Here is a 12,605-nt window from a genome sequence, read left to right as displayed (position 1 = left end):
CTCCTCTTCCCACTTGCCCGCTGGTGTCTCGGGCTATTGTGGTTCGGCTCACCTCGCGTTCCAGCGCTGGTGCGTTGAGTCTGCTGCTGGTGTCCCGAACTTGGGCTCCCACGCTCTCCACGCCGGTACACTGTGAATTTCTAGTTCCGGAAGAGTTTCCTATGCTGTTTCATCCCCTACTCTTCCTTGACCCTGCAGTATCTCCACTTATATTAACCTGTCTCTCTCTCCGGACTAATAGTGTGCTCCCTGCCTATTCCGCCATCTTGCCGCCTCCAGCATAGAGCTCTTTGTAATAATTAACACTGCTTTTGCTATATCCCATAAGTTTTGATATGTTGTAACAACTTGTCCCTGCCCATTTTCCATAAATATTTCTATTGTTTACTTTGGATTTCCTTTGTACTTCTACTGGAAGGTTCTCTGCCTTCACATTCTTTCATAATGATGGCTATCTTTCTGTGTTTCTTTGTGTAGCACATCTTTAAGCATCATTTGTTTTCTGTTTGTTATTTAAGGTCTTTATTTCAACTTCATTCATAAATGAGAGCTTTGCAAGGTACAGTATTCTGGGTTGACAGTTTTTTCCCTAAGACTTGGATTATATCTCTCCATGCTCTCCTAGCCTGTAGGGTTTCTGATAAGTCAGCTGTGAGCCTAATTAAAGATCCTCTGAAAGTAATCTGGTAGTTCTCTTGTGCACATTTTAGAATCTTTTCTTTATGTTTTACTGTGAAAGTTTGACTACAGTGTGATAATGTGTCATGGTGAAGTTCTTTTCTGGTCATGTCTGTTAGTTTGGTGAGTTTCCTCTATGTGAATGTCCCTTTCTTTCTCCAAATTGGTGAACTTTTCTATAGTTATTTCACTAAATAGGCCTTCTAATTAATTCTTATTTCCACACCTTTAGGAACTCTTAAGGCCCCTATGCTGGGTCATTTGATAGTATCCCATAAATCTCCAACACTGTTTTTAAGTTTTCTAATTTCTTCTACCTTTTTTTGTTCTGACTGAAAAATTTCCAAAGATTTGTCTTCTAGCTCTAATACTGGATATTTTTTCTTCTGTCTCTGTTGTTAAGGCTTTCTACCACATTTTTCTGTTTGCTCTGTTAAATTTTTCATTCCTAATATTTTATTTTGATTTCTCCTTAAAAATCTCAATTTCAGGAGAAAAATTTTCATTCGTGTCATTTTGGATTTCTTTAATTCATGAGTTTGCTTCTCATTTTTTTCTGAGTAATCCTATGATTAATGTTCTGAATTCCATTTCAGGCATTTCATCAATCTCGTATTCTAATATTGAAGTTTTATAGTGTTCCTTTGGTGGGGGGGGGGTCATGTTGTCTTCCTTAATGTTGTTCCTTGAGTTTCTCCATTTATTTTTGGCATTTGTGGAGATACTTTTTGGTTTTTTTCCTCTTATGGCCTTGTCTTTGAACTATGTCTCTGTGGCTTGGTGGAATATCTGCTCTTTCATTGAATACCCAGAGGCATATGCTGGACATGGCCAGGGAGCTCTGGTCAGTGCTCCAGGGTGGGGTGAGTATCGAGAATGACACCCAAATTGGCCTAGTAGATAGCTTGTTAACAGAGTGGGGTATGGTCATCTCCATTGGTGTGGTCACACCCTCACCTCCTTTCTTCCAAGGTGATTAATGCCCTGATATTAGCTCTCAGTGGGTATATTACTCATCTGTACTTCCAAATGGACTGCACGAAGGATCTGTGCAGTCCTCAGTGTGAGCAGTGACCCAGCCCAGGCAATCAGGGAGCCCTGAGCATGTGGAGCCACTCACAGTGATTGCCCAGAGACCCAGCTACACCCTCTGCCTTCTCATGCAGTCACAGTGTTCTTACAGTCTCAGCACTAAAGTCTCCCACAGTCACAGGGTGCAAAGGATCCACTCTGCCCTGATAGCCTTTCCCATCCACAAAGAGGCTGAGGGGTTCCCAGAGCCATTGCCTGTGGGTGCTCCACCGAGGTGAGGTGGATTGAGCCCCAGAGGCTGTGATATGTTAAAAGGTTAGGGGCACTTCACAGTCATATGTGGGTGTGCAGCCCCCTGTCATTCCTCCTAGCCAGACTCAAAGTCAGTAGAGAACACAGATTTTTCCCTTTGGTAAAATCCGTGGATCACACACGTTCTCAATACCTGCCAGCCACAGCCCTACTCATTTCATAGTTGTACTGGGCATGTACAAGTCTCTTCAGGCAGTACTAATGCCAGAATGGCTCCTTCTCCCTGCCTGTTGCCAGGTGGGTGCAGCAAAGCTGCTGCGGTTGCCTCTGCTGACAAAAAGGAGACTGTCCCTTCAAGTTACTGGGTGCGCACACAAATGGTGCCCACTATATCACAGCTAGTTGCCAGGCACCATTGTGGTGGGATGTGGGGAGAGACATGCCCCCTTTTCTTTTTCTCTGGGTGAGCAGGTGCCCTTTTCCCCTCAGGACTCTGGGCCAGACTCAAAGACAGTGTACAATACTAGGTTCTCCCCCCAGCTGTATCAGCAGTGGCACAGGCCACTGCAGTCTGATCTCACCTTGCTTTCCAAAGCTGTTGCTTCTACTGTCTCAGGGCTGCTGGAGCCATTTGTTGTGTCTACTCTTTGCTATGCATCTGCACCTTCCACACAGATCCACAGCATCTCTCTGCTTCCGCAGAATCCTCTCTCTCTCTCTCTCTCTCTCTCTCTCTTTTAAGATTTTTGCCCATCCCAGAGCAGACCACCCTGTCACTCTTCCACTGTGTTGTTGTCTCCTGGCTGTCTTGAATAAGCAAGAGACTGATATTGGCTGATGAGAGACAAAAGGTCATTGTTTGAATACGTTGAAAACTGGTTCTGGATGTTTGCCTCTTATCATGGCTACAGGTCAGTTCTTTTATAAGTTTGAGGCAACATTAACTAGATGCTTTCTGCTTAAAAGTTGCCTTTTGTGGTGGGAACTTAGATTAGCAATTAAGATGCTGGTTAAAATACCTGATTAACCTAAGAGAATACCTGAGTTCGTACCTAGCCCAGGTTCCCATTCCTGCTTCCTTCCATTGCCTGGAAGGCAGCAGTGGTATCTCAAGGAATTGGGCTCTTGCTGCCCATGTGAGACATGGATTGATAATATGGCATGATTCCAGGTTTCAGAGCAAGCAGTCCTAGTCCACCTTGGGTGTTGGGGACATATGGGAGTGAATCAGCAAAGGAGACCTCCCTCCTTCTTCCTGTCTTCTTCCCTATCAGTATGTCCTTCTCTTTTTCTTTCTATCTCTGAATCTGAAAATAAAAATTTGCTTCCATTATCCATATGTAAAATTTAAACTATTTCATATTTTAGGATAGTAGACTTATTTTGGAAAGCCAGGTCAAGAAGAGTTATTAAATAATGGCTCTAGTAGGATCTCCTTTTTTAGATGCTTAAATTGAACTAGAAAAGTTATTTCCATATTTTTTATAGTTGGTAACTGGCTTTGTTTTATTATCAGTACTTTTAGGGACTCATACTCAAATTCTAATACAATAAACTCCATTAAGAAATTTCAGTTTTGTAAATTTATGTAGGTAGATGACAGTGATATTCTTAGGCACATGTCCATTCCATAAAAATATAATAGTAGCTTTCTGTTGGTAAATCTAGCTTTTGCCCTAGGGTTAGATAATAGGATAAATGGTTATAAAAATACTCTTTTGGGGCTGGTGCTGTGGCATAGCAGGTAAAGCTGCCTGCAGTGCCAGCACCCCATATGGGTGCCGGTTCAAATCCCGGCTGCTCCACTTCCAATCCAGCTCTTTACTATGGCCTGGGAAAGCCGTGGAGGATGGCCCAAGTCCTTGGGCTCCTGCACCCATGTGGGAGACCCAGAGGAAGCTCCTGGCTCTTGGCTTCAGATCGGCGTAGCTCTGGCCATTGCAGCCAACTGGGGAGTGAACAAGCGGGTGGAAGACTTCTCTTTCTCTCTGCCTCTCCTTCTCTCTCTGTATAGCTCTGACTTTCAAATAAATAAATAAATCTTTTTTAAAAAAAAAAACTTTTACTTTCCATCAAAACAATTAAGAGGGATCAGCGCTGTGGCTTAGCAGGTAAAGCCGCTGCCTGCAGTGCCAGCATGCCATATGGATGCCAGTTCGAGTCCTGGCTGCTCCACTTCCGATCTGGCTCTCTGCTGTGGCCTGGGAAAGCAGTGGAAGATGGCCCAAGTCCTTGGGCCTCTGCACCCATGTCGGGCACTCAGAGGAATCTCCTGTTTCCTGGCTTCAGATCGGCATAGTTCTAGGTGCTGCTTGTTTCCTCCTGAGCTCTTCTTTCATGTATCATCTCCTCTTCAAAGCCTTCCCTGTGATCAGGTATAATTTTTCAAAGTTAAATCTTTTTATAAACTTCTTTATGTGGCACAGATAAAGAGAGAGAGATGGGGAGAGTGTGAATGTGTTTGTATGTTCCTATTCTATTGTTTACTTCCCAAATGTCCACCATGGCCAGGAATGCACAGGGCAAATCTTGAAAATCAGGAACTAGATCCTGGTCTGCTACATGGGTGGCAGCAATCCAACTACTTGAGCCATCTCCTGCTGCCTCCTAAATTCTGCTCTGTCAGGAAGCTAGATTGGCAGTCTAAGATGAGAATCGAAATTAGGCACTCCAGTATGAGATGTGAGCATATTGACTGTTGTGTTAACCACTAGGCAAAACACCCACCTCAGTATCAACTCATTTATCACATGGTATCATAATTGTATATTTACATACTTTTGAAGGAGAATGTGCTCTTCAAAAGCTCATGGAAAGAATATTATTAATATGCATGGATTTGAAATTTTTTCCCAAAGAAACCTTTTCTTTAATGAGTACAAATTTCATAAGTACAACTTTAGGAATATAGTGATTCTTCCCACAATACCCTCCCTCCTGCCCCCATTCCCACCCCACCTCATCCTCTTTCTCCCATCCCTTTCTACCATTCTCCATTAATACTCATTTGATTACTTTATGCAGAAAACCAACTCTGTACTAAGTAAAGATTTCAACAGTTTGCACACATGCACGCATGCGCGCACACACACACACACACTATTTGAGAACAAGTTTTACAGATAATTCTTATAATACAACTTATTGAAGACAGAAGTCCTGCATGGGAAGTAAGTGCACAGTGATTCCTGTTGTTAATTTAACAATTAACTCTCTTTTGTGTGACATCAGTGATCACCCGAGGCTCTTGACATGAGCTGCCATGGCTGTGGAAGCCATTTGAATTCACAATCTCCGTCAGTATTTAGACAAGGCCATAAGCAAAGTGGAAGTTCTCTCCTCCCTTCAGAGAAAGATACATCCTTCTTTGATGACCACTTCCTTCCACTGTGGTCTCACTCACTCCTTCATGTAGGACATTTTTTACAACAGTGTCTTGGCTTTCCATGCCTGAAATCCTCTTGTGGGCTTTTCATCCAGACCAGAATGCTTTAAGGGCTGATTCTGAGGTCAGAGTGCTGTTTAGAGCAATTGTCTTTCTATGAATTGGTTGTGTGGACTGCTTCCCATGTTGGAACATTCTCTCTTTTTTAATTCTATTATAATTACCAGACCATTCTTATTTATATGATCCCTTTAACACTCAGACTTGTCTATATATATGGTCACTTTAACACTATATATGGAATCTGGGGCCAACCAAACTTAGACCAAGCCGTGTGACAGGATAAAAGGGGGCTGGGGACTGCGCCCCTCAACTGGAGCAGGCAGAGGCAGACTGAGACCAAAACCATGCATACGAAGGGTGGTGGTGTAAGGCCAGGCTGTGCCTGGTTCTCCTCACCCTTCTCCGTTTCTTCTTAGAGGCTCTACAATGGGGTCATGTTAACTTTATAATGAGAATTTTCTGTACTACTGCAAAGTGAGAACCAGAACCCTGGCTGTTATGCATCTGTCCAAACCCACAAAAGGTGCAACACTGAAAGTGAGCCCTAATGTAAAAAAAAAAAGAAAAGAAAAAGAAAAAGACCACTATATATGCTAACTTTAACACTTAAGATGCCATTTTACTACCAAACTTAATGGAATTTGGGGGTCCCATGGCAAGTTTTTAAACTGTACCCTTAGATATAAGTCCATAGGAATGTATGCAGAGCTATACAGCTTTCCACTTACAAACTTCCTCCTCCCTGTCTTATTCCCACTCTTATTTTTTACCGATATCTATTTTCAGTTGTCTTTATACACATATGATTAACTCTATGTTAAGTAAAGAGTTCAACAAATAGTACGAAGAAGAGAAAAGAAGAAAAAAAAACTTCTTTGACAGTCAAGACAAGGGCTGTTCAAGTCATTGCTTCTCAAAGTGTCAATTTCACTTTTACAGATTTCCTTTTTACTGCTTTATTAGTTATCAGAAATCAGGGAGAACATATGGTTTTTGTCCCTTTGAGACTGGCTTATTTCACTAAGTATTACGATCTCCAGATTCATCCATTTTGTTGCAAATGACCAGATTTCATTTTTTTTCTCTGCCGTGAAGTATTCCATAGTGTATATATCCCATAATTTCTTTTTTTTTTTTTGATAGGCAGAGTGGACAGTAGAGGGAGACAGAGAGAAAGGTCTTCCTTTTTGCCGTTGGTTCACCTTCCAATGGCCGCTGCGGCCAGCGCACCGCGCTGATCCGATGGCAGGAGCCAGGTACTTCTCCTGGTCTCCCATGGGGTGCAGGGCCCAAGAACTTGGGCCATCCTCCACTGCACTCCCTGGCCACAGCAGAGAGCTGGCCTGGAAGAGGGGCAACTGGGACAGGATCGGTGCCCTGACCAGGACTAGAACCCGGTGTGCCGGCGCCGCAAGGCGGAGGATTAGCCTAGTGAGCTGCGGAGCCGGCTCTATCCCATAATTTCTTTATCAAGCCTTCAGTTGATGGGCATTTAGGTTGAGTCCATGTTTTAGATATTGTGAATTGAACTACAATAAGCACAGGGGTGCAGAAAGCTCTTTTATTTGCTAATTTCATTGCTCTTGGGTAAATTTCTGGCATTTCTGTTCTGTTCCGTTGGTTATCCATCTGTTTTTGTACCAATACCAGGCTGTTTTGATTATAACTGCCTTGTAATATGTCTTGATATCTAGTATTGTGATGCCTCTGGCTTTGTTTTTATTGTAGAAGATTGCTTTAGCTATTTGGGGTCTCTTGTGTTTCCATATGAATTTCAGCATCATTTTTTCTAGATCTGAGAAGAATGTCTTTGATATTTTGGTTGGTATTGCATTGAATCTGTATATTACTTTCAGGAGAATGGACATTTTGATGATATTGATTCTTCTATGAATATAGAAGATTTTTCCATTTTTTGGTATCCTCTTCTATCTCTTTCTTTAATGTTTTGTAATTCTCTTTGTAGAGATCTTTGACACCCTTAGTTAAATTTATTCTGAGGTGTTTGATATTTTTTGTGAATGAGATTGATCTTAGAATCTCAATCTCGGCCTTGACATTACTGTGTATACAAAGACTGTTGATTTTTGTGTATTGTGTATTTTGTGTATTGACTTTATATCCTGCTACTTTGCCAAACTCTTCTATGAGTTCCAGTTTTCTCTTAGTGGAGTGTTTTGCATCCCCTGTATATAGAATCATGTCATCTGCAAGAAGGATAGTTTGACTTTCTCTTGCCCAAATTGTATCCCTTTGATTTTTTTTTCTTGCCTAATGGTTCTGGGTAAAACTTCCAGGACTATATTTAATTGCAATAGTGAGAATGGGAATCTTTGGTAGCAGATCTCAGTGGGAATGCTTCCAACTTTTCCCCGTGCAATAGGACGCTGGCTGGGAGTTTGTCATAAATTGCCTTGATTGTATTGAAGAATGTTCCTTCTATACCCAGTTTTCTTAGAGTTTTCATCATGAAAGGGTTTTTTTTTCCCAAATGTTTTCTCTGCATCTATTGAGATAATCATACGGTTATTGTTCAGCAGTTTGTTAATGTGATTTATCACATTGATATTTGATTTGTGACTGTTGAACCATCCCTGCATACCAAGGATAAATCCCACCTAGTCTGGGTGGATAATCTTTCTGGTGTGTTGGCTTCAATTGGCTTGAATTTTGTTGAGGATTTTTGCATCTGTGTTCATCAGGGAAATTGGTCTGTAATTCTCTTTCTTAGTTGCATCTTTTTCAGGTTTAGGAATTAAGCTGATGTTGGCTACATAGAAAGAATTTGGGAGGATTCCCTCCTTTCAATTGTTTTGAATAACTTGAGAAGATTTGGAGTTAGTTCTTTAAACGTCTGATAGAATTCAGCAGTGAAGCCATCCAGTCCTGGGCTTTTCTTTGTGGGGATAGCCTCTGTTACTGATTCAATTTTCATCTTGGTTATGGGTCTGTTTAGGTTTTCTATGTCTTCAAGGCTCAATTTAGGTAGGTTGTATATGTCCAGAAACCTATCCATTTCTTCCAGATTTTCCAGTTTGTTGGCATTCAGCTCTTTGTAAGTATTTCTGATGATTCTTTTTATTTCTGTGCTGTTTTTACATTTCCTTTTTCTCTCTAATTTTATTGATTTGGGTCTTTCTCCGTTTTTTTGTTAGCTGGGCAAATGATGTGTCAATTTTGTTTATTTAAAAAAAAACTCTTCATTATGCTGATCTTTTGTATTTTGTTATTCAATTTTGTTGATTTCTTCCCTAATTTTAATTATTTCTTTTCTCCTACTAGTTTTGGGTTTGGTTTGCTGTTGTTTTTCTAGATCCTTGAGATGTTCTGATAGGTCATTTATTTGGTGCCTTTCCAGTTTCTTGTTGGCAACAATTGCTATAAACTTTCCTTTAACACTGCTTTTTCTGTATGATATGTTGTGTTGTTTTCATTTGTTTCCAGAAATTTTTGGATTTCTCTTTTGATTTCTTCTGTGATCCACTGTTCATTAAGGAGCATGTTGTTCAGTCTCCATATGTTTGCATATGTTCTGGAGATTCCTGAGTTTCTGAGTTCCATCTTCACTCCATTGTGGTCCAAAAAGATGCATGGTATGATTTCGATTTTTGTGAATTTGCTGAGATTTGCTTTATGGCCTTGTATGTGATCAACCCTAGAGAATATTCTATGTACTTATGAGAAGAATGTGCATTCTACAACTGTAGGATGAAAAGTTCTGTAGATATCATTAGGTCCAATTGGTCTATAGTATCAATTAAATCTGTTTTCTTGCTGATTTTCTGTCTGGTTGATCTGCCCACTGCTGAAAGTAGAGTATTGAAGTCCCTCATTACTATTGTATTGAGTCTATGTCTTCCTTTAGATCCCTTAACATTTTTGTAAATAGCCAGGTGCCCTGTAATTAGGTGCATATATGTTTATAATAGTTATATCTTCCTGTTGAATTGATCCCTTAATCATTATATAATGCTTTTCTTTGTCTCTTTTGACAGATTTTGTGTTAAAGTATTTTGTCTGATATTAGGGTGACTACACCAGCTCTTTTTTGGTTTCAGTTGGCTATGGAATATCTTTTTCCATCCTTTCAATCTGTATGCATCTTTGTTGGTGAGATGTGTTTCTTGTAGGCAGCAAATAGATGGGTTTTGTTTTTTAATCCATTCAGCCAGTCTCTGTCTTTTAACTGGAGAGTTGAAGCCATTTATATTCAAGGTGACTATTGATAAGTAATGACTTTGCCCTGCCATTTTTCCAAAAATATTCCTATTTTTTTACTTTGAATTTCCTTTAAACTTTTACTGAGAAATTTTTTTCCTTTACCTTCTTTCGTAGATGACCATGTTTCTGTGTTTCTGTGTGCAGCACATCCTTAAGCATCTTCTGTACTGCTGGACAGGTGACAAATTCAATTTCTGTTTGATATGGAAGGTCTTTATTTCACCTTCATTCATAAATGAGAGCTTTGCGCAAGATAGTATTCTGGGTTGAATGTTTTTCTCTCTTAAGACTTGGAATATATCTCTCATTCTCTCCTAGCCTGTAGGGTTTCTAATGAGAAGTCTGCTGTGAGTCTAATTGGAAATCCTCTGAAAGTAATCTGGCATTTCTTTCATGCATGTTTTAGAATCTTTTTATGTTTTACTGTGGTGAGTTTGATTACAATGTGTCCTAGTGAAGATCTTTTCTGGTCATGTCTATTAGGAGTTCTATGTGCTTCCTGTACTTGGATATCCCTTTCTTTCTCCAAATTAAGGAAGTTTTCTGTTATTATTTCACTAAAAAGGCCTTCTAGTTCTTTCTCTCTTTCTACACCTTCAGGAACTCCTAGAATCTGTATATTGGGTCATTTGATAGTATCCTGTAGATTCCAACAGTGTTTTTCTGTTTTCTATTTTCCTTATCTTGTTTTTGGTTGACTGTATAATTTCCTGTGCTTTGTCTTCTAAGACCCATATTCTTTCTTCTGCTTCACCAATTCTCTCTTTTTTTTTTTTTATTTTTGACAGGCAGAGTGGACAGTGAGAGAGAGACAGAGAGAAAGGTCTTCCTTTTGCCGTTGGTTCACCCTCCAATGGCCGCCGCGGTAGCGCGCTGCGGCCGGCGCACCGCACTGTTCCGATGGCAGGAGCCAGGTGCTTATCCTGGTCTCCCCTGGGGTGCAGAGCCCAAACACTTGGGCCATCCTCCACTGCACTCCCTGGCCACAGCAGAGAGCTGGCCTGGAAGAGGGGCAACCGGGACAGGATCGGTGCCCCGACCGGGACTAGAACCCGGTGTGCCGGCGCCGCAAGGCGGAGGATTAGCCTGTTGAGCCACGGCGCCGGCCTTCACCAATTCTCTTATGGCTTTCACTGCATTTTTTATTTGTTCTATTGAATTCTTCATTTCATTTTGATTTTTCTTTAAGATCTCAATTTCATGAGTGAAATTTTCTTTCATGTCCTGAATGGTTTTCAGGAGTTCGTGCATTTGCTCCTGACTACTTCTATGTAACCTTATGATCAATTTTTTGAATTCCACTTCTTGTATTTCTTCCATCTCATCATCTTCACAATCTAGTATTGAAGTGTTGTGTTCTTTGGGGTGTCATGTTGTTTTCCTTATTCTTGTTTCTTGGATTGTTGCGTTTATTGTTAGGCATTTGTGGATACAGTCGTTGGTTTCTTTTTTTTTAATTTTCTGTGGCAGCTTTTATCTTTGTACTATGCCTTTGGATAAGTGGAGTGTCTGCTTTCAGTGAATATCTAGAGGCTTGTAGTGGGTGTGGCCAGGGACCTCTATTCAGTTCTCCAAGATGAAGGGTGTGTCTAAGGTGACACACCCAGGTTTGGTGTGATAAATCTCCTCTTTTTTTTTAAGAAGGGAAATGTATTATGCTCAGCTGAGCTCCTCTTAAAAGAGACCAGTGCCTGAGCACTAGCTCCAGTGTGTATAATATTCATCTACTCTGCCCCAAGGACCACACAAAGGATCTGTGCAGTCCTCAGTGTTAAGTTCAGATTCACCAACAATGTCCCTCACTAGGTAACCATGGATCCCTGAGCGTGTAGAATCTCCCACAGTGACTGCCCAAAGTCCCAGCCACATGGTGAGTCTTCCCCACACAACCTCAGTTTTTTTTTTCAGTCCTGGCACAGAAACCTCCCACAGTTACAAGCTTCCAGCCCCCGGTTAGTTCTCCCCACCAGAGTCAGGAGTCCACTCAGCTGGTTGCAGATACGAGTTGGCACAGCTGTTACATATATCCAAAATGGCACCCACTCTATTGGCTTGTTACAGGTCACTGTTGTAAAGTGATCAGGAAGAGAGAAACATGTCCCTCCTTTTTTTTCTTCTAGTTTGGCAGGTACACTATCCCCATGGGGCTCCAAGCCAGGTCCCCTCCAAGCTCTTCCTGCAGCTTTAGCACCAGTGGCTTGGGCTGCTGTGGTCTGGTCTCACCTCACTTTCCAACGCTGATGTGTAGGTTCTTGGCTGATGGAGTCCTCTCCAGTGTCTTTGTAATTTAGTGGGATGTCTATACTTTCAATGAGTTCCAAGAGGTGTGTGCTGGATGTGACCTGGGTGCTCTGTTCAGTAGTCCAAGGTGGAGGGGGTATCCATTGTAAGGCCCCCATGGGGCTTTGTAGTTTTCCTTTGGTTTTTGATTAGAGGAGGTTGTTCACTTCTGTTGGTGTGACCCACCCTTTTCCTCAGTTGTGGGACGCCCCAGTTTTAGTCCCTGGTGGGTTCAGGGTTCACCCTGCTTAAAGAGCTGCACCTCTAATATGTGGAGATTTTCTTGTGGTGAGGTTTTGCTCTATTATGAGATGCTATGTTTCTGTGTGTTGCCAGTGGAAGCACGGAGCCCTGCCTACTGGAGCCCAACTCAATTCTCAATGGTGGTGGAGGAGTACGAGAACCAGTGCAGGGAGCCCCACTTACTATAGCCCAGCTCGCTTCTCACTGGTGGATGGAGTGGGCTTGAGTTTTCAATATTCAGGACTTCTCCTTGTTGTACAGCATGTGTGGTGGGGAAGAAATTCTGAAATGTTGTGGTCCTCATTCTTGGGTGGGAGGTGAGGTGGCCCCCACAATTGATGGGCGTGTGCTAGGGAAAAGCAGCAATCTCCTGCTTATGCTTGAAAATGTGAACAAATGAAATGGCTTCTTCCAGCCATCTTGTAGGTCCTGGTGGGGCAAGGTGGGGAGG

At 41.7% G+C, this 12,605-nt stretch overlaps 1 protein-coding gene across 4 annotated transcripts in view; it reads left to right on the top strand.

Moving 5' to 3' along the window:
* Positions 1 to 12,605, top strand: part of LOC133754136 (ankyrin repeat domain-containing protein 26-like) — an 80,078-nt gene that overhangs the window by 23,480 nt on the left and 43,993 nt on the right. The window lies entirely within an intron of this gene.

This window comes from Lepus europaeus, chromosome 3 (genome assembly GCF_033115175.1).
Source record: "Lepus europaeus isolate LE1 chromosome 3, mLepTim1.pri, whole genome shotgun sequence".
Classification (NCBI taxonomy): Eukaryota; Metazoa; Chordata; class Mammalia; order Lagomorpha; family Leporidae; genus Lepus; species Lepus europaeus.
Note: the sequence above shows the minus strand (reverse complement) of the source record. Positions and strands in the feature narration are given on the sequence as shown.